Genomic DNA, 23,803 nt, shown 5'->3' on the forward strand with positions numbered 1-23,803 from the left:
ATTCTTTGCTAGAAGTTTCCAGAAGTTTCCAGTATTCCTTCCAGGAATACTCTGGAAAACCAAAGTAATTTTATTCAGGCAATAAAATAGGCTGGGCTGAGTGGTGGCCAAAGGCATGCATACCATCCCTGTAATGTTTGGGTTTGTTTCTTTTCTTAAAAGAAACAAAAACCAAGATCCAAAACAGTGTTCAGAAGCTTATTTTGTAAGTTAAGCCCATCAGTTACATGCTTGTACAGCACAAGGACTACCCTGCTCCAACACCAATGAGTTAGTAAAATAATCGCTCCTCAACAAAGACCAGTAATGTGGCTGCTGATCAGGATTTAGCCATTGGCCATGAACTTCACTTACAAAAACCATGGATATCTAATTTTAAATCAGAATATTTTGGCTTGAACTTTTATGTAGGAGATCAGGTTTGCTTAAAAATAATAATAATTATAAAAGTAATGAAGAAATGAAGTAGAGGAGAAAAATAATTCAGGCATCTGCTAATTTAGAAAGAAAACAAAATTCTTTACAAAGCTTACTGTAATATTTGAGGAAACATATTTAAAGATCTTGTATTGTCTAGTTTATTAGCTAGTGTCTTTAATTCAGTGTCTGAAATAGAGTGTACATAATGCACACAAATGCTAGAAAATGCTAGCTTATTCATACCCATATAAGGCAATTTTTTTCTCTGTTCTTCCACCCATCTATGATACCTAAGACTTGGTCAGTAAAATAATTCAGACTGTGCATAAATTACCTTCCAAATAAAAATTCTTACTGGAATCATGAGGTGTCCTGGTTCAGCTAGGATAGGGTTAAGTTTCCCCAGCAGAGAGGGGGAAAGGATCTCCAGGCGGGTTATTCATAGCATGCTGGCGTCAGGTCCGGGTGCAGGAGCACAGGAACTTTTCCCTTTGTGGCTTTGGTAGTGGGGAGCATCTGTATATCTTTTGTCTTGTTTACTGTTATTATTGTTTATTGTTGTTATCATTGCTACTGTTGTTGTTCAGATTGCTTATTATACTGTTGTATTAAATTTCTTCTTATTTTAACTCGGGGTTTGTGCCCTACTTGTGTCCGAGAGTAGGGGAGGGACAACGGCAACGTGGTATCCGGTCCCGGCAGGACTGAAACCACCACATGAGGCTTTTAACAGAATAAGGACACGGAGAATGTGAATTATTGCGGATCTTAATATGATTATTCATTGTTAGTATTAGCACAATAGGTTATTTTCCCAAGAAGGGACACTACAAATGTTTAAGAATATTTTGTGGGTTTGATTTTCATTATACATTTTATAGACTCCCTTGGGAACAACAGGTAAAGTTGTCTTTTTTTCCCCCTTAACTGGGATTTATATTTTCTTAAAGGGCAGAAAAAGATTCTTATTTTTAAGATATATAGTCTTTTTCTCATATCCAAAATTAACAGTCACTAAAAAAAATCTGGTTGTAGTCAAATGGGATTTTCCACTTCCAATCTGTTCTTTGTCCTTTTACAATTACCAAGTGACTGAGAATGTTTCAAACTATACAGTAAGTACTATATGATTTTGCATTCAAAGCTGCTCCTCCTTCAGAGCTTACAAAATAATGAAGAGTGAAGCTGCAGAGAATAATAAACATTTTTTTTGAAGCTGATGTTTCTTAAAGACATCATATTCTTCACAGTGTTTTGTGATTTGTTTTTCTTCAGTTAAAGTTAAAAGCAATTCTAAAATGTAACAATAAGCACTGGGCCAATAAAATACACGTCCATCTATCTCTTCAAGGATTGATATTTCAATCCCTGTCATACACACAGGCAGATTTAGAGCTTACTTGTCAAGATTGTTTCTGTCAGCAACTGAATCACACCCTTCTGTTGGAAACGTGTTGCGCCAGGACTCTGGCAGCACCGACTGTTCTTTTGCAGCAGAAAGGCAACACTTGCTCTCCTTTTGCTTTTCTTCCAGGCTGTTCAGATGAGGATTGACTGCTAAATGGCTGTGCTCTTCAATGCAATATGTTTAAGGATCTGGGCCTGACCCACCTACGGAATTTCCCTACTGCATAAACCAAAAGGAGAAATTGAAGGAAGAGCCCTATGGGACAAAACTCAAAATGCTGTGAAACCAAGCCTAATTTCCTTCTGTATGAGGACCTCAGGGTGCATTGTATAGACAAGAAGCATCTCTTCTATAGGAAGTTTATCAGTTCATTAACATTCATACTACACAGACTTTTTTATACTATGACAATTATCAAAATCATTATGTTCCATCAGGACATAACAAGAAGCCATATCTCCACATAACTCCATCCTCACCGAGATAATCAGTAAAATATTTCCATTCATCTTAGTGAGAGCAGGACTGGGCACATAGTTAACATCAAAAGCCAGGAGGGAGGAGTTAACAAAAATATTTACAATAGATTGCCTTCTTAAAAATTAGACTAGAAACCAGAGCTTAAAATATTGTAATTTCAGCCACGGAGACACATCTAGAATTTTATCAGTATGGCAGATCACATGTTTTAATGGTTTATGACTCATTAGAAAATATTTTCAAATTCATTTTCTTTGGACTATGCAGAAATATTTTCCTTTGGCATCAGAGGCAACTTGCAGGGTAAATCACCTTCCTATGACAAAAGTCTCACAAAGCTAGGGTGAAACATGCAAACCACACCTAATTCATTGAGAGATTGTCTCAGTATTACTCTTCAGAAAACTGTCTTGTCATGCAGATGGAGTGAGAAATGAAACTTCTTCATTTTTCAGCAGAGGACTGGGTCCTAGCATTTCTGGGCTGGGCAAAATGCAAAGTACTTGCATGGTTCAGCGATAGGATTAAAGACCAAGGCCGAGATTGATTCACAGAAAAAAGACTCTACAACTTGAATAGAGTTATAAAGCAGGTATGTTTACTCCAGCGCCAGGGTGCAAGAGGATCTCTACACAAAGCTTGCACACTCACCACACATTTTACCAAAAACTGATAGAGTGTGGATATCCATATTCCTTGGGTTACATAATACAAACATACACATGCATGAGTAAGGCTGGGTTAGTTCAAAAGGCTGGTGTCAGCAGTTTATGTCATCTTTGCATCTGTGCGTTGCCTCCTGGTGGTCGTCTTCAGGGGTTTTGGGGAGAAAGGCTCGTAGTCTTTCTCACTTTGTTGTTTTGTTGGGGGTTTTTTGTTGTTGTTGTTTTTTTGTTTTTTCCTGGAGCATGCACAGATTCTCTTGGCCAATTTCTTGAATAACAGGAGTGTTTTTCAGATGGTTTACTTTCTATCTTATCCAAGAGAACCAATAGAACTTCTACCATTCACACATTCGTATATGGCTATCTTTACTCATTAGCAAAATTCCAACTAGTTAGATCCACCTGTTTCTTAAGGACAAAAGTATAATGTTTTGCTGAACATTGTAATTCTTGGTATATTTTCACAGTGAACTGTTTTGTTTTGATGAACAGTAGTCCTTGGTAAAATTCCACAAAACAGTCTGGGCAAGCAGGTTTCTTAACAATATTTTAAAAAATACTGTAACTTGCTATAAATAAGTAAATAAGTTTCTAAGCAGTTTTCTATAAGTAAATAGGTAAATAAATCTCAAAACAAGTAATTATTTTTCTGTATCAAGATCAACCTCAAATCCTACCCTAAGTGTAAAACCCCTGAATGTCCCAGGACAGTCCTTAGGAGTCCCTCATCCCTCAGCCAAGGACCATTCCCTCTCCTTGTTTTTGCTTTGTCCTCCTTCCCAGAGGTACAGCTCTGGAGAGAGGAGCAGAGATGTCTATGGCTAGCTAATAAGGGTACTGAGGGATGAGGGCAGCAGCTGGCCTGGCCCTCCCTATAACGAAGTTCTGCCTGTGCAAGTTATCCAAGGATGACTCCCCTGTGTAAATGGTGGGCAGCCATGCCAGTTATGCCTTAAAAAAAAAAAAAAATAAAATAATTGTGTGTGACATCCACACGTGAAGAGGTTATATTGACAGCTAAGTGCAGAAGTGGCATTGTGAATTCCAGCCCCACAGCTGGGTTTAGAGAGGCATCCAAGCTTCAGGGAAATGAGCTTGTATTTCAACATTTCCTTTCATCAGACTTTCCCCCAGTGCAGCTGGACAGCCATGATAATCCAGGTGCTGCCAAAAACCTTCCTCTGTGAGGTTAAGGATCCGGCTGAGGTCTGTGCATCCCACTCCCAAAGGTGGGACTCTGCAGTTAGGTGCTTACGCATATTGACCTTGACTGATGCTGCACCACAAGTCTGTCACAGCTGGTTTTACTAGAATTATTAATGGAAACTTCAGAAAATGCTTATGAATCTTATACCCAGCTGGCGATGGGGCTTTCACAATAAGAGATAGATCTGCAAAATCAGCACAGATCCACATTTTCATTAAACAGTTCAGATGTTTTTCATGTTCAGCTTTTTCTTTCACATTGATCTGCAAAGTTTAGCCACAGACCCAGCTCCTCAGATTTGACAGAGATTCAGCTCTAGCATCTCGCTTTCACACTTGGAGTCTTCACAGGGGGATATTATATATTTTCCACAACAATAAAAAAGGCTAAAGGTGTGTTTTAATGCCCCAAATAAGTGATATTGCATTTTTCTATTGAAGAGTTTGTTCCCTAGGGAACAATAGGTTGGGTGAAGATTTTCCAGTCATATCCCAGACCTTCTTAAAATCACAGTAGATATCATCAATTTTTGAAATGCCCTTTATACCTGTCAAACTAAATAAAATTACAGATTTGTCTGCTCACAAAAGTGTGATGTCATATAGTCCCATTTGCCGCAGTTCAAGTCATTATCTATCTTGTCTGAAAGTGCTGTGTGCACGATTTGCAAGATCAATGTTGGGTTTGTTAAAGGGGGAAACCAAATATGATGGCTGCTGAATTCTCAAATGGAAAGGCAGAAGTGAAGATGCCATAAAACATGGCTGTCCCTGTATAAGTTAACTAGACACAGGTAATTTCCTAAACAGCAAGAGGCAACTAGTTTAAGGCAAATACCAGGAAATGCAATAGGAGAGGTAAGCATTGGAGGAGCCTAGCTACATGTGCTTCATTTGCAGGCCGATAAACAAGATCAAAGCAGCAAGCATGAGCAAAAATAGCATGCATTTTTTGCACAGATAACCAGAGCTGCTCTTAACTCATCTCTCCAGGTATTCCTGGGGGCACCAGGCTTTAGAGTACCAACATTTCTCTCCATGCCACTCCCACACTAGATACACTTAGCTGCAGGAGACAACTGGCTGGTATACAGCAACCCTGCCAGTCCTAAGGTGAAGGGCTATAATTTAGCCTATGGAAAACAACTGGAAAGACTAGATTCAGAGGGAAGAGACTGAAATTCTTTCAAGCAGAAGCTCTAAGTAGTTTCATCTCTTCTTAGAAGAGTTTTTCACACACAGAGGAATTTAGAGGGTCTTGTAGTGTCTTTCTTTCAGATGAATAGTTCTCCATAGATGTGCCTGAACTGAAACTCTCAGACCGAATTTCATGAAGCTGTGAGGAAATTAATGTATGAACCTAGCTGCCAAATCTGTTAATCATTCATGGCCTGTTCCTTCTTCTAAAATTTAGCATTTTCAATTGTTGCCAATTATGTCCTATCTTATTCCCATACCAAAAGCCTTCTTTTTTTGTTGTTGTTTTGTCCTAAATATATCAATGATGTTTTACCATCTGACCCGATCTCAAGCAAATAGCATTGTAAAATGTCACTGTCTGTTTCTGTAAGCTTTCTTTGGCTAGCATGATGTCTGTAAGATTTCAGTGGAAGTGTCCATTGTGGGAGGGGGAACAATGCCAGGCCAAGAACATGATAGGCAAAATTCCTGGTCCTTAATGGGAAGGAGCACCCATAGAAATGCCACTGTGACTTTGCTTAGTGGCCTTGAAATTTTGCTGGGCAAATCTTTTCAAGAGAGGGCAATTTTAGGAATTTTCTTGATTGTTTGCAGTGACTTCTTACCACTTATATACATTTAAAGACACAAGTCAAAATTTAAATGATAAATTGAAATGGTAGGAAAAAGACTGAACTGAGAATAAAGTATTGAGGTAAATAATAATCTGTAGTAAAAGCAGTAGTAGTTAAAAAATCTATGAGGATATATGTACATTAACAATCAAAATTATTTTGCAGAGATGTTATAACCTCAAGATAGGCACAGATTCACAGGGAGTTAAAAGTGACTCCTAGGTTTTCCATTATCAAAACAGACCTATGCTCCATGGATGAATTCCTAAACTTAAACCCTGTTCTCTTTCTCTCTATTTTGTTCTTTCCATATTTGTTTGAAACAAGCATCTTCAAGAATTGTAATATTATGGTAATTTATCAGCAGAAACTTGAACAGGTGAGAAAAGACATGAAGTTTGGCTCCAAAGTCGAGAAGAAAATACTGGGGAAGTCCTGGTTTTCAGTTTAGAGAGCACTGTGTCTGTTTTGGGGCAGAATTCTGACTGTGTTGTTGATTAGCAGAGCTCTAAATGAGAGTGTTCTGCTTTGAACTGGGATGCCCTTCACGTTTTTTCTTAGAGAAAAGAGTATTCCTAAACCAGCTTGGCTCATCTGGTTCTACAAATAACACTTTATGAGGGCTCAGATACACTTGACTAGGCAGAAGGGAATCTCTTAATTCCTGGTATTCAGTATGGACTTGGCTATTTTACAGTGCATTAACCATACAAAATGTATTATTTATTTTTCTGTCAAAAAAAAAAAAAAAAAAGTATGGCCTGCCAACTTTATTTCAACTTTACCTCAAACTGGCTTCACCCTTGCATTTGACTTTCTGACAGCATTAATCTCACAGTCTGTATATACCATAATGTACATATTTCTGGTTGTTAAACTCTGGAGTACAATCCCAATTTTCTTCCTATACACCTACAAATGTTTTCACTTCAAATCACCCATGAGCTATAAGCTTATCTTCTATATTTTTTAATGAAATCCCATACTGGGTCACATTGTTTGCCAAAATCTCTGTCTTTTGTTCTACTAAATAATTAAATATTTATAGATACTTACTATATATGATACTATATATATATATATATATATATATTCAGTATTAAATTATCGTTGTTGCTTAATTTAATAAAAGCCAAAGCTCATACATATCTCCTTGCCTGATCCATCTTTGTAGGCAGAATAGGAACAGGGAAGGAATGCTTTCACTGTTAAGTTTCAGCATTTTTCTTTGTGCTTGAATATTTAGCAGTTAGCTTCAGGGACTGATAATCTCAGTATTCCAGTCCTATAAATGGGACAATATAAGGAATCTCATAGAGTGAGAAAACTTTATCCAAACCCCTTATTTCTGACTGAAATAACATAGGCAAAGTTTCTGAGCAAAGATGTCCTTCATACAAACTTGATATTGAATCTAGTATTTCTCTGTCAAACATATAAAATCTTCTTTCTCCCTGTCTCAGTTGCCATTATTAGCTTAAGGGTAAGTTTTTTGAGAGTGTCCAAAAGGAGTATGGGGAGGAATCCAAGTTATTTCATAATCTAAAAATACACAGTGGTGCTTTGTGATATTTTCAGTCATGTTTAAGCAGGCAAAGGGACACAACATTGACTTTTGGTGAGATTATGGGCCACATGATCAAGCTCCACTCAAAACACTGGGGTTTAAGTGTACCTAAGAACCATGCCATAGGTGCCCAATTATTTGGGAGCTATATTCATGCTGAGATTAAGACATTATGTCTACCTGAATCTGGCACTTAGAACCTTCCAGTGATTACTCCCCTAATAGAGTGAGAAGTACAAACCCCACAAGTGTCTCTTCTTCAACAGAAAGTAATTTGGCTTAGCTACAACTCATCTTTCTCAGCTGTTCTTACAAGTCCTTGCATGCCTCACCTACCTGACTGTATGAGAGGTGAGGTAACCAACTCAGCTGCAGACCAGTAACAAACAGTACTGGGAGACAAGGGGATAGAAGAGAGATAATATTGTTATTGAAGGAAATTACATGCTTTGCTATTTCTAATTTTAAAAGGAAAACGAATTTAGCCTGCAAGTTAGAAGCATACAAAAAAAGCATCTTAAGTATTAAAAAAAAAAAAGTAAAAAGTAGCTTCCCTTAACCAGAGTGACTTCAAAATGTACTTATGTTGGGGGTGGTGGTGGTGAGGAGTTCATTAACAATTTTGTCAGGTGCACATATTTTAGAATAGGTGTTCTACTGATGTAAACACTTAAGTCAATGAAGTTTCATGTTCATGAAATAAAGCTGTAATTAATGAAAGTTCAAATTAAAATGTGCAATTGCAAGATATTACCAAAAAAAAAAAAAGGTCTGGCAAAATGCAAGCCATCCCTAACTCTATGATCAACAGGATTGCGTTAAGTCACTCAGTCATGCTAATTCATCCAGTTTTATTACTAGCTCTTCATTAACACTCATACTCTGTGCAATTATGCAAATATCTCTGAAGAAAAAAATGTTCGTTTCAAATCTGTTTTTTAGTTCGGGGGGAAGTGTAATAACATATGTTTTTCAGATACTGAAAGGTAGCAGCTATGAATATACCACCACTAATAGCATTTCATTAACTTAAACTGAACAGTTTCCTAGCATCAGTGTGGCCCAATCTTTTCATATACCTGAATCTAACTTTGACCTGATGCTGAAGTTCACTCTTCTCTGAGGAGGGGGTTGGACTTGTTGAAATTCCTTATATCCTTGATTATTCTATGATATCTCACTGCTTAGGAGATACTCTGCTGTATTTAAATCTCCAGTTTTGGGAACTGTGTTGGCTTTCTGCATGTAAATGTATAGCCTTCCTTTACATACCAAGCATGTTTGGGATGTGAAACCAAATAACAAAAGTGAAGCTGTGGTGGCAGCTTCTTTTGGAGAAAGAGGAAGATGCTGTGTGAAGGGGTGACCCAGTATAGGACTGAAGGTCTTGCCCTACCAAACAACCTGATGTGCCAGACTTTTGCCACTTCATGAATGGCTGTGCTGTGTCATGTACAAGAGCAGAAAACACTTAAGAGTTTTAAGCATGATAGACCAGGGATCAAGAGATATTGCCTGATTTAAAGAATATAGTTTCTTGATTTGGGGAAGAGTCAAATTGGAGGCATTTCAGTACTGACTGAAAACGTAGAATCTGTAGAGATTTGCTGTCTCTGCTCTGTGATCACTGCTCAGTGATGCTAAGGTCAGCAGTAATACAGTACCGAAAGATGTAAGAGAGAAGCAGCAGGCATTTGTGAGCCCAGGCTGGATCTGTCCAGATGCTGAAGCTCAGTCTGCTCAAACTTCAGCATCTATCTCATAGCTGACCAGGGGAAGCAAAAGAAGACATGAAGATAGTTTACTGCCAACTGGTTAGTCCTAAAGCAATTACTCATGTGCCCTACGAGAACCCCCAGCCTTCTGAAAACCTCTTAGATCCCACGTTGGATCACAAATCACAATTGGTTATGAACAAATCATTTATGTGTGGTTCCACTTCAATATAAAGTCATCCTTGACATCCTAAGGTGTTCCTCGAGTTGTTATGTTAAAGCATTGATCTTAAAATGCAGTTTCTCTTATGTTTTTCCCTTGAGACTGGCTGTGTCCATTACTCAGTGCATTCAAAACTGAGCCTCAGGAACAGCGGAGCAGTAAGAACCCAAGTCATTCTGATTAGTACAAAGACCAAAAATGAACATTAAATTTCCTCTCTGCACTTTTCCTTTCCTATAAAAAAAAAAAGCAAGAGAGTTTAACATTATAACTAACTGTTCTGCTCACTGAATAGCTATTGAATCACGTTCAGGTCTGACTTCATTTTTAAGGACGGTTTGGGTGTGTGGAATTGTCTCTGTCTGTAATAGGGAAGATAAGCACTGAAGTTTTGGCCACAGTGAATGTAAGAACAAATCAGCCTGCTGCGTTGTGGAAGTGTCAAGTGGAGTGGAACTTCTTTTAAGACAGGATGCCTGAATTACAGTTGCAACAATATTAAGCAAGCCATATGACTGAATCCAAGATGGGGCACTACTTGGACAAAACTCCCTTGCATTAAGGTGAGGAATCTCCTCCCAGCTCTGCATCCAGCTCTGTATACGTTCATCCAGATATCCAATTGCCAAATATCATTATGTGACCGATATTTGAAATTATTTGCCTCTTGAATTTGGCTGAAAACATTATTTAGCAAACATATTTTCTATAGGTCACTAACGAAAAGAGCTGGATCTACATGGGTCAAGATATTTCAGCTTCTTAGGACACCATCATGCATAAAATACACACATAGTCTCAGCCCACTTGAGGAGAAGGACCAGTGCATAGCAGTAAATTAAAAAATAAGTGAACATATTATTAGAAAAGACAAGATTAACATGAAATGCTATATCTCTGGGCACGTGCACATGTATACTTCATTGCTCCGTGATCTCACTCCTCACAAAAAAACAAACTGTTTAATTCTGATTTTTAAAGAGCAAAATCATTTGCTATATTGAAACAGCCCATTCATCACATAAAGCATTTGATTCTGTCACCTCAAGTACTTGTTAAATCACTTCCAGCTGCTACAATCAAGGGCTAGGTACTTCCAAGGTCTGACACTTTCTGAGCTCTATTACACCTTTAAGTATGATTCTTCAATCCAATTCTAGCCTTCATAATAATCAAGTGCCCACTCCACTTAACTTCAAGGCAACTGGAGAACCTGGAATTCTCCATATATGCCTGTGTCTGATTTTCAATCAGATCTCTTCAACCCAAGACTGAAAGCTCCTGAATATCAGCTAAGTATTAAAATGGCATCATTTGCAACTGCAGCCGTGCCACCAGTATCACTTCCATTGTTAAGCTCCTGTTTTTCCCAGGGCTAAAGCAGTATGTTTAGATTGAGGCTGAAATCAAATATACAAGGCAGAATTTAACTGCAAGCATGCACAGTGATGCTACATAAGCAAACTCTGCTCACATTATTTGTTTATGTGGGTATTAACTAACCTGATGCGTGTTGCTATATTATGCCTTGTATGCTTACAAATGGGGTTGTCTCACACACTGCAAACACTCAAATGCAGAGCTTAGTGTGACTCCAGACCTTAGTAAGTTGCTTGTAATATTAACCTCACCATTGAAACACTAACATGAGTCATTGTAAAGGAAGCATCATTATACTTAGGAATTTTTTCCACTTCTATTGCATGAGCTGGAAGAACATTTATCGGTTTTCCTTGTCTTTCTCTCAAAGCATTAGCTCCTGTGTACCTCAGGAGTGAGGCACTTAGGTGCATTATTGCACAGCAATTACTGAGACTCTGCAACTGTTAGTACGACAGGAGATACACGTAGATTACTTGTATTTCCCTGTCCTCTGCATCCTTGATCAGCATCACCTGTATTATTTGCCTGCTTGTGCAATCCTGCAGGTGAACAGCTCTGGCTATGCTTTCTTTCTCTTCCAAAGAAAAAGAGAAGATTTCTGTTACAGAAACCTGTAGAAAGAGACAGCAAGAAAAATGGGACAGCAGCACAGTTTTCCGCAGATACTAAGGAATCTGACACAACTTCAATTTTCTCTTTTTCTGACAGAAGAAAAAAACTCACACTAGGGAACAGATGACATTTGGCCTCCCTTCCCTTGTGCCAGTTAGAAAACTATTGAAATATTTATCCCTTTAATAAAAAGAAAAAATCCCAAATGCTAAAATACCCCTCACAAGAGCAGCAGCACAGGGCAGACCTTGTGTAGCTCCATTTTGTGTGGTCTTGTGTACTGTGTTTGGGTTCTTTCATCTAGTAAGGCACAAAGAGATGTTCAGTCTTTTTCTTGTGGTTGACTCATTCCTCCAACACTTTCAGGTATTAATTCTCTAGGGGCTAATAAAGTTTCCGCTTCAGTCTCTCCATGAGAGGGACACTTGTGGGACTCTGTCCACTTTCTTGAAACTTGAAGGGACAAAAAGTGTCCTTAGAACTGTTCGTCTCTGCAACATGGTTAAAATTGAACAATGTATTCAGTAGTTATCAGCAGGGGCAGACAGACAGGTAGGAGTTCAAAAGCTTAAGTTTTTCAGATGAACTGAAAAAGGGCCAAAACATAATGACATGCAGAAGCCTTTTTGTTTGGTTATGGGTAACAGCTCAAAGGGTAGTTCTGTTTAGTGTGCCAGTTACACTATTTAGAACACATCAGAATGTTTTCTGTTGTTTTCCCTCCAAGCTTTTTTTTTTTGTTGTTGTTTAAACTCTCTATTTCAAAATAACACATTTTTATTTCCTTATGGCAAAATCTTCAAATTCTTCCAAATAATTAGCTTAATATCTCAGCTGCCTAAATACTCTTGGACAGACTTAATTAAACATCAGAACTGACTGTATGAAACATTTTTAAGAAAGAGGACTGTTTCCTTTATTTTTGAAACACCCCATTCCTATACTCTACTCTCAATGTTACAGGGAATCTAAATACATTTTACGTGCAAAGCTGAATGTAGAAAGCAAGTGCACACCAGCTAAAATTCAAAGTGTCAAAGAACACTATCAATATATTTTGAATTAAAAGCCTCCAGTGTTATACCCGAAAAGCACCCCAAATATTCTTCAAACAAATGTATAAAATAAGGCACTGAAAGTTGTTTTTTTTTTTTTTTTCAAACAATTTTCGATTAGCACTCAGTCTGATTCTGTTACTGCTGAGAGAGCTGTGCTACTGTCTTCAGGAGGGGCAGCAGCACACTCAGTCCTTTTAATTCTTTCAGACTGGGAGTTGGAAATTCCAGATGCGGCACTTCTTGCTGTTAATGAGCACACAAAAGCTGATTGGTGACAGTAAAGAGAAAGAGAAGCAAGGGATATGGACACTATGAAGCACAGATGAGAAGAGCTAAGGTTTGACACAGATGCATTGACTGCTGCCCTGAAAGGGAAAAAACAAAGCACTATGGCTTTTTCTAGTCTAGTGAATGAATAAATAGAAGATGACAGAAAGTCTTTTGGATGCTTATGAATGTCAAATACTTTTAAGTGGCTGCCTTTCCTTGTCACTTAACATTAAAGAGCTATATAAAAATACACTTATGCTCAGTCATTTGGCTAGGGACAGAAGGCTTAGCTGACTTATAACTTCGATATCAATTAGATACAAATGTTAAGGCTGTCTTTTAAAAGACCCCTCCCTTACTAGTTTATCCATTATCTTTGTACAGTTCTCCCACCACCTGTATGTATTACTTAAACAGATTAACAAGTAGAATTGTAAATTGGTCCCAAAAGAAACCTTTTCAAGCTCAAGATCTATTGTTTTGTTGGGGGTTTTTTATTTATTTTTTAATTTTTAAAAAAAAAAGGTGCCTGTAATGGATATATATACACAAATACTTTTCTCTGGAAGGTTTTGCAAACCAAGCATTATAGCATTCTGCTGGTGCCTGAAAACAAAACAACCTAACATAAAGTAAAAACAACTAATCCTTCCTAACTAGAGATGTAAATTTTGCTTTCTAAGCACAAGTAACTGATCAGGAAAATAAAATTATTATTGTTTCCCATTCTCCCATTAGACATTTCCATCCTTTCAGCTGTGCTAAGATGCAAATTAACTCTTCAATGCCTATTCACAGACTGAGTGAGCTGGAAGAGGTGGTCCTAAAGAAACCAAGAGTAAACAACAAAGGCCAGAAAGTCTGTAATGACATCAAACAGCTGTATCAGCTGTTGTCCGTGAAAGGTGGTTGGGTGGTTCTAATTCTAACACATAGGTGAGAAAACCCAGAAAGAAACCAGACAGCACAGTTTGTACCAGTAAGGAGTTAAAGTTTTCCTGCATGTGACAGTGAACTGTGTTATTGCTAATTAGGGAAAGGAATTATTTTTATCTCCTTTCCCTGTGCCAAGCAGGCATAGTTCAGCTGCACCATTCAAATCTTTCTCTGTCACTGTTTTTTTTTTTTCCCCCTCTTCCAATTACTCATCTGCATGAGCAGATTCTTTTAATTTTAACACTGAAACTGCAGTGTATCTAAATCAGTATCTTTAGATTAAAATTAAATCCCAATGAAGAGTTAGGTGTTTGAGTAGCTGCAGTAATTTCAAAGCCACTTAAAAAAACCACCAAAAACAACAACAACAACAAACAAACAACCACAAAAAAATCCTCCACCCGAAAATCACACAAATCTGGTAGACCTCATATTACTGAGAGTTTTAGATGAAGGAGAGATGTTCACAAGGGTTTTAAGGGGATAGTGACAAAGCCCAAGCCCAGTTAAAGTCCTGCACAGATATGTTGTTTCAGAGTATTATAGTATTAAAAAAGAGTATTAAATGCACAGCAGGATGGTAGGATGGACTCCAAACAGTTATATTACTCTTTTCCCTTTCCAGTAAGTTCCTGTTAAAACATAGTGCCTTAAATTAATCTTTTCCCCCTCTCTTTTCTGTGATTAAGACTTCAACTGAATTGCAGTTTGAACTTTTCTTCCCCCTGTGCTACTGTGACTTAAAGTTCAGCTACATACAGGAAAGAGAGGACAAGGCAGGAGCTCACCACTGACATGGCAGGTCTGGCTGCTTACCATGTACATGACATTTGGAGGTGGGGGTAAATAGAGATGACAAATAGTGTTCATCACAGATGTGACTTGCTGGTAGTACTGAATTGAGAACTAGCAAACCCAAAAGGTTTGTAAAGATTTGTGAAAGAACTTCATAATAGTAACACGTAAACGTAATAAAAGAGAAAATTAAATCGAGTGCTCATGGTGAAAAATAAGCCATCCCCTCATCTCACAGTGACTGTATGCTATTACCATTAAGGAAAAGGATTTGGAGCTATTTTAGCTAGTTCTGTAAATATGCCACCTCAGAGCTTACTAGTGATCAAACAAGCAGACAGTGTTAAGAATGAATAGGAGAGGAACAGTGAACAAACCAGAAAACATTGCCACGACACTGTATAAATCCACTGTGCATTCAATTCTCAAATCATCTGTGTAGTTTTGGTGTCCTCTCTCAAGGAGGGTATAACAGAATTAGAAGAAAAAGACATGGCAGGAAAGCAATAAGGAGTAGCAAATGTTGCACAGCTTCTGTTTAAGGAGTGATTCAGTAGGATTCTCCATAAAGGAAGAGGTGGCAGAGAGAAGACAATAAACTTGAGAGACACAAAGTGACTAGGCAATGATTGTTCACAATTTCTCAGTTTGACCTAAAAGAGAATGAAGTTGTGTTAAAAAACCACGTTCCTTTATTTTTTTTATTTTTCCATGCTTTCCCACAAAACAAGCTGCTCACTGGCACAAGACATTAGGTTTGGTGTTTTGGTCTGGTTTGGCTGTTTGTTTTCTTTTTCTTCTCCTTACATTAATTTGTCTAACCCTTCTAAACCTTTTCTCATTATCAGTCAGGGGATATTGAAACAGCAATGCACAACGTCAAGCTCATGCAGACCTGAATCAGCTGGGAAGGCAAAACAGGGGACATATCAGTAAGTGCTTTGTTATTTATGGCCACTGCCAGGGGCTGAACACTGGATGAGAAGGAGCTTCCATTTTTCACCAGGGATGAGATTCCCAAATACTCATGTAGTATCATGTACTTTTCTGAAAGTTGCCAAATACATGGATGTATGTAAACAGGTATTTGTTAGCTTCTATGTCCAACTGCCAAACACTATGAAGTCTAAATGGTTTTGGGAGTTGGGAAAGGGAGCATGAGAGTGAGAAAGTGTCTTCTAGAGCAAGTTTTGTTTAATAACACAGAGATTGTAAAATGATGAACTCCCTCACTCCCAGCAGAAGAACATCAGGTTTTTCAGACCTTCCACTGCACAAACTAGTGGGACATGCCATGTGAAAACCACACAAGAGTCCTGTTCTCCCATCTTGTGAAATATGTTTTTACTTGGTAACATGTTGCAGTATTGTAAGTAATAGTAGAAAGTGTGATACAGTGCAGAGAATCAGGCACCTGAGTTCAAAAATATTAATAAATGGCTAGAACAACACTATGAAGGGTGACCCTTCTTGGAGAAGGAACAATCAAATATTAAGGAGAGTTTAAAAATGGTTTTGATCTTTTGACCAGTGGACAATGGACATTGTACTTTTATTATATTAATCCTTTCCCATGTTCAACATGCATTAGACTTTTTAATATAAATCTTATTAACGATATAATCAGCTGAAGAGAACTAACCTCATTAAGAGGCAATGACTTTAGCAATACTCTATGCTTCTGAGTAGAAAGGGAGGGCTGCAGACCTACCTGTCCCATTACAGAGCTGGGGGAGTTTGTGCAAACCACCTCCCTGGGACATTGCTCTCTGCCTTGGATTCTGTTCTGCAAAATAAAGCTAATTATACAGCTCTCCCCTCTCTTTCTACAGAGGTCTTTGAACTACACTGCTGAAAAGCCATTGAAGAGCAAGGTATTAGAGATCAAAACCAGACTAGAACTGCAAACACAGATCCATCATCCATGAAAGTTTTGATTTGGAATCAACTTCAAACTTTGCTTCTTTCTATCAGTTGCACTGGCTGAGGATATAAATATCCCCACAAGCTTCAATGATATCCTGATACAAACCTGTAGGGGAACTTTCTGGCTCCTGCCCTTCTTTTGAATTTAAAGCTCATCTAAACAGCAGCCTCCTGCACATGGTACATTCTCACTGAAGTGCGAATTTTCCATGTAATACCAGGCTCTTCAAAGTACACTCCCCCTTTTCTCTACTGCTCATTGGCTTCAGCAGAGAACAGCAATTAAGTTGCTAGTATTATCTCTGGCTTCTACTTCAATACAACATCAAAGGGACATATGTATATTTTAAAGAATTACAACTATAGCTGTACAAAACTTGCCTTAAAAGCCCCAAACCTTAGTAGTACGTTTCTATCTTCACCTTTTTTTATATTATCCTTTTCAAGCTCTGTTAGATTCACAGAAAAACCACTGATAGAACAACTCCTATTATCCCAAATAAAACCAAAACACTTTAGAGGTTCAGCTAATAAATTATGTCCTTGGTGTTTACAGGCACTGAGGAGACTAACTTGTTTCAGTTAAGAAGACATGCCAAATAATCACACAAATAGTACATGCCTGAAATTTGTTACATGCTTGGTCTCCTTCCTTCTTACTCTGATGTGTATTCCCCCAAGTTCTCCCACTGTCTCCAAATCATTTGCATGAGTACTCTGCCTCCTTGAAATAACGACACAAAAGAACTCCCCATCCCACCAAAAAAAAAAAAAAAAAAAAAAAAAAAAAAAAAAATCAACACCACATAAACCATTTAAGAAGTTTTTAAACATACACTTGATCTTTTTGAGTTTAGGGATGCAAGTGGATGTTTTTGCTGAAGTTGTTTACCTAAAGGTACTTTAGGTGCCCCCATTACTGGGTCACCATACAGTAGCTACAGCTTTCTCAATCTTTCATGCACTCATTTTCTCAATATCCCGCAGGAAGTCAAAAAGTGCTATTATCTCTGGTCTATAATCAGGAAGATAAAGACAAGAGAGGCAAAAAGCATGGTTTCCAAAAGTACATTAAATCCTAAATCACTTAACCCTTATTACAAACAGTATTGTGCTGTGCTCCAGCAACAGTGTGGACAAGCCAGCAGTCTTTTCTGTACCGTTCACTGGAACATAGCAGAGTGCTCCTCTCGGGGGAGCAGCCTACATGCCATTTCTGGAAAAAGAAACATTAGACATGTTTACATATCACTACACCTAAAGCAGAAAGGCCTTTTTGAGAACAGCAGACTGGTTTGAGGCCTCAATTTGAAACGTTTGCAGTGTCACATTGTGTTACAGCATTCCTGCTAGCTCATGATCTTTGCACCATACTGGCTTTAAGTTGCAGACAAGTCCTGTTAAGTGATGCTTTGACTTTGTAAGTGCTATTTCGGCTCCTGCAACACAAGTGTTCCTGAAAATTTTGCTTTGCACATGTTGGTTGAAATGAAGATTATCTGAATCTCCAGAAACCTGAAGCCCTGTCTGAACTGAAGCACCACCCTCAGACAGACCATTGTCATGCACAAGTGTACACATGGGTGTGTATCTATGCACAGGTTTATAGTGTCATTGGTTACTTCTGTCTCTGTTTATCGCTCAAAAAATCAGAAGAGAGTAACATGCAAACATGGCTTGTTTGGTGCATTTTAAAGTACTGACCATTAAGAAATACCAAAATTAATAAATAAAACAATAAGCTTCCAGTGAACTTCTCCACCTGCACTCATGAAATCCATGAAGCTGATCAAACCAGTGTAACTTGAAGCATGTTTTGACTCTTCTTCCTAATAAACAGGAAAATACTTTGACAAAAAACAAACAAGCAAACAAACAAAAAACCCCCACAAAAAAACCCCACAAACAAAAAACCTCAAGTAAAGCAATAGAACACAAAATTTTTCCCCCTTGCTGATATTTTATAGATGACAAGTCATGAAATGATTGATCATGTACTGTAATGACGGATAAGGACAATTGACTAAAAGGTCAAAACTATTAAGTGAATAGCAAAAAAAAAAAAAAAAAGAGAAGGTGGTACATTTCTCTCTGAGGCATAGTAAGTTTAAATGGCAGGAAACCTTCACGTCATAGCCACACTGCTTCCATTTAATCTTTAAGAGTAATGAGCTGAAATATCAGCAAGCATTGTAACATTTTTGGTTATTCTTTGACAAGCAAAATTTGAGCAGGATTAAGGGTGTTTGGATTACCTCCAACACATATTCAGATTTTCAAATTTATACATTTTTTGCAAAGCTTTTCTTTAAAATAAGTGTATCATAGCATGATATCCTTACTAATTTCTTCCCCTTCGTTTATGAGTGTGCATCTACACAGTCAAGAATAAATAAAAAAAAAAATTGATGAGTACAGTCCTGAATTTATCCTTATTTCAGGAATTACAGATATCTCTAAATTATTCTAAGTTATCTCTACAGTTGTTCTAAGGCTGGATTTAACCAAATATATTGATCTGATAGCTTGTGTGCTTCTAAAGTGCAGAGAGCCTTTCAGTGACAGCAACTCTTTACTTTGTAGGCTAAGCTCACCTACCTTGGGTAACAAAGGTTCAAGGAACTCGATGCAATACCAGCTAACATGGCACAGAGGAGAAACCTGCGGAGCTAGTGTTTGCCCTCAGTGATCCTGTCCCGGTTCTCCTGGGTATGGTGCTACAGACTGAGAGGCTCTTTAGAAATTGTCAGTAACCCCCAACATAGCAAGACCACTTCATGAAAGCAGTTTCTCACCCCACCAACTATCAAGTTGATTTATTTCAATTTTCTAAAATCCTAAGCATTTTTCGTTAACATTAATTTTCAAATGATTAGAGATGACACATTTTTGTTTATAAATAGTGGTTTGTGTTGGGGTTTTTTTTTGCCTGTCTTCTCTTCCTAAAGAAATCTCTGCAAAAACATGCCTATTACACCTACAAATCATTGAACCTACTTAGCATTTCTTGAAGAGGTGCAATATTTTTTTTTTTTTCAAATGTGACTTTTTTTGTGCTAGTGCATTTGTCAACATTAGAGTAATTAGCTCAAGTTTCATCAACTAGCTGGTGCAATCTGTTCAGAAAGCAACTTGGAATGTTAAAAATCCTAATAAGCTTCTCAGCTTCATAGTTAAAGCCTGAGGGATTTGATTTCAGTTCTGTCTAAAATCAGAGGAAGCCTTTTATAAGATAAATCAATACTGCTTAAAAAAAAATAAATAAATAAAAAGGAAAAAACCCCAAAACAAAATTACTAAGTAAGAATGATGTTATTAGGCATAATTATTTTTCTGATATTTTAGGTTGCTGCATACTTTTAAAAATTAAGCAGGATTTTACACAAGAAAATTTGAACTAAATCAAATCTGGAGCTCTAAACCTGCAAAAGCTTCCATCCCTCAGTAACCTCACATTTGTGAGTACTCTAACTGAACTCAAAAATGTTTGAATGACAAATAAAAAGTTACCCAGTATCTACTCCTAGTGAAATAGATATGCAGTAAATCATTTATGTACTATTTTGCTTCTTGCTTTTCTTCAGGCTGTTTGTGTCTGCACACGCTTGTATTTGTGTGCTTTAAGTGCAGATAGAATCACTTAAGTCAGAAACAAGGAAAAATATGCTTTTCAATACATAAAAAGCACTTACTGATAGTGGTTTGTCTCCACCAAAAGGCAGCACATAAAATGGAACCTCTGGAAACATTTTAAACAGCTGCTTGATCAAAAGCAAAACATTATTTTTAAAATACTAAAGCAATCTTTCTCCCTTAGCAGCCATCTACTAACACAGTTCAGGAAGACAAGAGGCTTGAAAAACTTTTAAGTAAAGAAGTCGCACAAAGAAACTACATTAACAGAAGTGGATTGTATGGTAAGAATTACATGGGGATTAAGGTACACAAAGGTACACCCTGGGTAGCTGGTGACTTCGCTGAGGCAGTTGTAGGGGAAAACTAGTGTGGGAATGAGACAAGAATGGACACCAACTTGGTTGCCTTGATTTATCAAAGTCCCATAAACTGTGAGATGAAAGCACGCAGCCAGGCACAGCCTCAATAAGGATGGAAGGGGAGAGAGGGAAGCTTCACAGCCAGTACTGCTCCATGAACCTGGGAATAAGCACTTACACTGTGGCTCAAAACTCCTGCTTTTCCTGGTATACTGTCCATCACATACTCTCATAGAGCAGAATTAATAGGCTTCTGCATGTGTTATTTTCACAGTAATAGGACCACCAGATGGGAAACAGAGAACAACTTTTCCTGAAAGGAGGAAGAAAATGGAAAGGGCTAGGGAAAAGGCCAGTAAAAATGCCATGGACATAAAATAAGAGCACTGTGTTTCAGCAGCAAAAAGAAGTAAAAATAACTCTGAGAGTATCCTCCTGCCTGTTTCATCACTTCAGAGAAAATAATCTTTTTCTTAGAAGGTACCTTCTCTGAAAGATCAAATTAGGTTATAATACATTTACTAATTAACAGAAACATACGAGAAATTGCAACTTGAAGGCTTTTAGTTAGTACCGATTATGTCACTTGCAAACAGAATTAAACATTCTTTTACAGTCTGTTCCCTGACAATTTTCCTGGCTTTTCTTCTATTTTGCCTCATGCCAAGACAAATAGAGGGCTATGTTTTGATCTTTAGGCAATACACCTGCACACCCATGTTCTGAGCACAGCTGGGCTCCAAAGCTAAGGAAGCAGGGAGGAGATGCCCCTTTGTTGTAACACTGGGTAAACTCAGACATACATTCCAAGTCACATTTTGGTCCATGACATGTTTTTGTGGAGCACAGATACCATAAATCCACTCCTCAATGGTTAGCTTGTAAAGCTGAATCTGCAACATCCACATCTCAAGCATGGCATGGGGATGCCAGAACCACGCTGTTCTGCAGGTTGCACAGCAGCAGCATCTCGCAGGCAACCAAACAATTCTAGAGCAGCTGTAAGGTTGTTCTGTGTTTGGCTGGGATCCTGGGCAGTTATCACATACTCTCAGACACTCAGAGGAGGGGAGAAGCAGCTTAAATCCCATGTCTACTCATGCTGTAGCTAAGGAGTTGGGCCAATTTTCATTTACTTGCTTAGGGCCTTAAAGCTGTACATAGGTGAAATACTTTTCTCACTCCTTTGCTGCTGTCACACGGATTAGCAGCCCCTGTAAGTGCATGTGCACTGTAACTGGGGACAAAGCTGAAGTCCTGCTGCTAAAGAACACTCCAGCAGGAAGGACTGCAGGGGGCATTAGTGTCCCCCGGGGGATCACAGTTCTGGTTACTGTTTCATATCTCACATTGCACTGACAGTCTGGGGAGTGGAGGGGAGTTTTCCTCCACAAATCACAGCAGTAGGTGCTGTGGAAAGGTTGGCGGTTTGGGGGAGTTGTTTCTGGTTTATTTGGTTTTGTTTGTGCAGTTCAGTTTTGTTTGTCTGTTTTAACATGGTAGAGAGTCTACTGTTATTCACTGCAGTATTGATAGTGACCTCGATCTCTCCTGCTTCAGTAAAACTGAGGACTTTGCATAAATTTTTTTTTGTCTCTTTTTCTGCCTAGTGCCCACTTCTTGCTTATTCCTTTTGAAAGTGTGAAGTATATTCTCTATGTCTCTGCTTTGTCTTCCCTCCACATAGTTTGTGGTGAGTTGAGCAACTTCTTCCCCATAAGAGGGGTGGAATATGCAATTCAGTTATTCAAGTGAGCCTTGACAACCAGGCCCAGGACTGACACTTTTACCCAGTCTGTTATGACAACAAGAGAAACAATGTGTGCAAGCATATACAAGTTGAGAGGGAGTAATACTTGTAAGTTCTGTTTGGGTTTTGTTGCTGTTTGTTTTTGCAAATCTATGTGAATAAGAGGCTATGAATAGTTAATCACATACTACTTATTACACACAGAACATCAATAAATAAATGTCAATTTCCCAAACTATATTTACTGTTTAACATGCATTTTTCAGTCTATTAATGTTTTTGTTTTTTTGTTTTTTTTTAAATTGCACCATATATGTAGTGCAATATATATAGTGCAATATATAATATGTATATATTATTGCTTGTATTGCTTTAGTTACCTAGCTTTCCTTCCATATACGTCAGCTATACAAGCAACTTCTTTTTCCCTGAGTTGGTAAGCATAATTGTTATAATAAACACTCCAGTGTAGAGCTCTGCAAGACTGAATGCACTGAATATTCTTACAGCTTAATTTGAAATTTGTTTTTTATTTCAGCCCTTCACGGTTGAATTCTGACTATATCGAGTACCTTTAGTGAAGGTTTATCTGATCCACTGTGTGCAGAAATTTAAAGATGGCCACAATCTGAGAAGAGAGCAATATCTACCAAATAAATTAAACTAAATATTAAGGCTTGTGTGATTCAGAGTGATTCAGTCTCACAGGAATATAGCTATACCATCTCTTCTTGCCAGAATGTGGCAAACAACAGTCAATATTCAGCTGGCCCCACCTCAGGTCAGGATGTTGAGCAGACTTCAAGGTTGCTTCCAGGCCTATTTTGTCTATTAGCAAAATGCTGCCTTAAATGGCCATTTGGAAATTCTCCTCATGCAGGGGAAATCTAACACTCCTTTAATATTTTTCCTTGTTGGTGGTACAGGACATGCAGCTAGGCAAAATGGTATATAAAAGGAAGATATTTATGGTTAGCAACCCCTGATTACAGGAACAGTGTGCTGAGAGCAGTTGCCATAAAACAGAAGAACCTTTAGTTTGCTCTGATTTATGTTTCTTCCAATAGCCAAAATCTCACTTGAGAAGAGGGCAGATACTGAGGAGGCTTAGAATCATTGCACAGTTTGGCAGCATCTGAAGAACTACAGAACAGAGTTACAGATACATTTATACATATTGAACAGCAAAAAAAAAAAAAAAAATGTTGGACAACAGTCTTAGTGTTCCGTTCTTTCTAATATGGTCTATTGTGTCAGTAACAATTTATTTTTAGTGTTTTAAAGTGGTACAGTATGATGTATTTCAAAGCTGTTGACCAAAAAAGTCCTCCAACAGTCTGCATATTTTATTAAAGTGCTATAATTTCTAAGTTACCATAAAATGTGGGATTTTTTTCCATATAAGCAAAAATATACTTTTTGAATACTACTTGATCTATCAGAAGATAGCTGAGAAGACTGGATATTCATCTGCAGTTAATTTAATTTCACTGTAGTTGAGTATTATAATAATAAAACTATTATTTAATAATTCAACAATGCTCAATGGGTTTTCTGTTGTCAATATATTCAGAGGGTAA

General features: G+C 37.8%; 1 long non-coding RNA gene across 1 annotated transcript in view; it reads left to right on the plus strand.

The window, feature by feature from the left end:
• LOC113491409 overlaps nucleotides 1-21,251 on the plus strand; it is a 29,669-nt gene extending 8,418 nt beyond the window's left edge. Inside the window, exons 2-3 of the long non-coding RNA XR_003400396.1 lie at nucleotides 17,620-17,625; nucleotides 21,238-21,251. This is a non-coding gene — a long non-coding RNA (uncharacterized LOC113491409). The remainder of the gene's footprint in view (nucleotides 1-17,619; nucleotides 17,626-21,237) is intronic.
• The last annotated feature ends 2,552 nt before the right edge of the window (nucleotides 21,252-23,803 follow it).

The sequence above is a fragment of the Athene cunicularia genome (genome assembly GCF_003259725.1).
Source record: "Athene cunicularia isolate RWA chromosome 1 unlocalized genomic scaffold, athCun1 chr1_part2, whole genome shotgun sequence".
NCBI classification, from domain to species: Eukaryota; Metazoa; Chordata; class Aves; order Strigiformes; family Strigidae; genus Athene; species Athene cunicularia.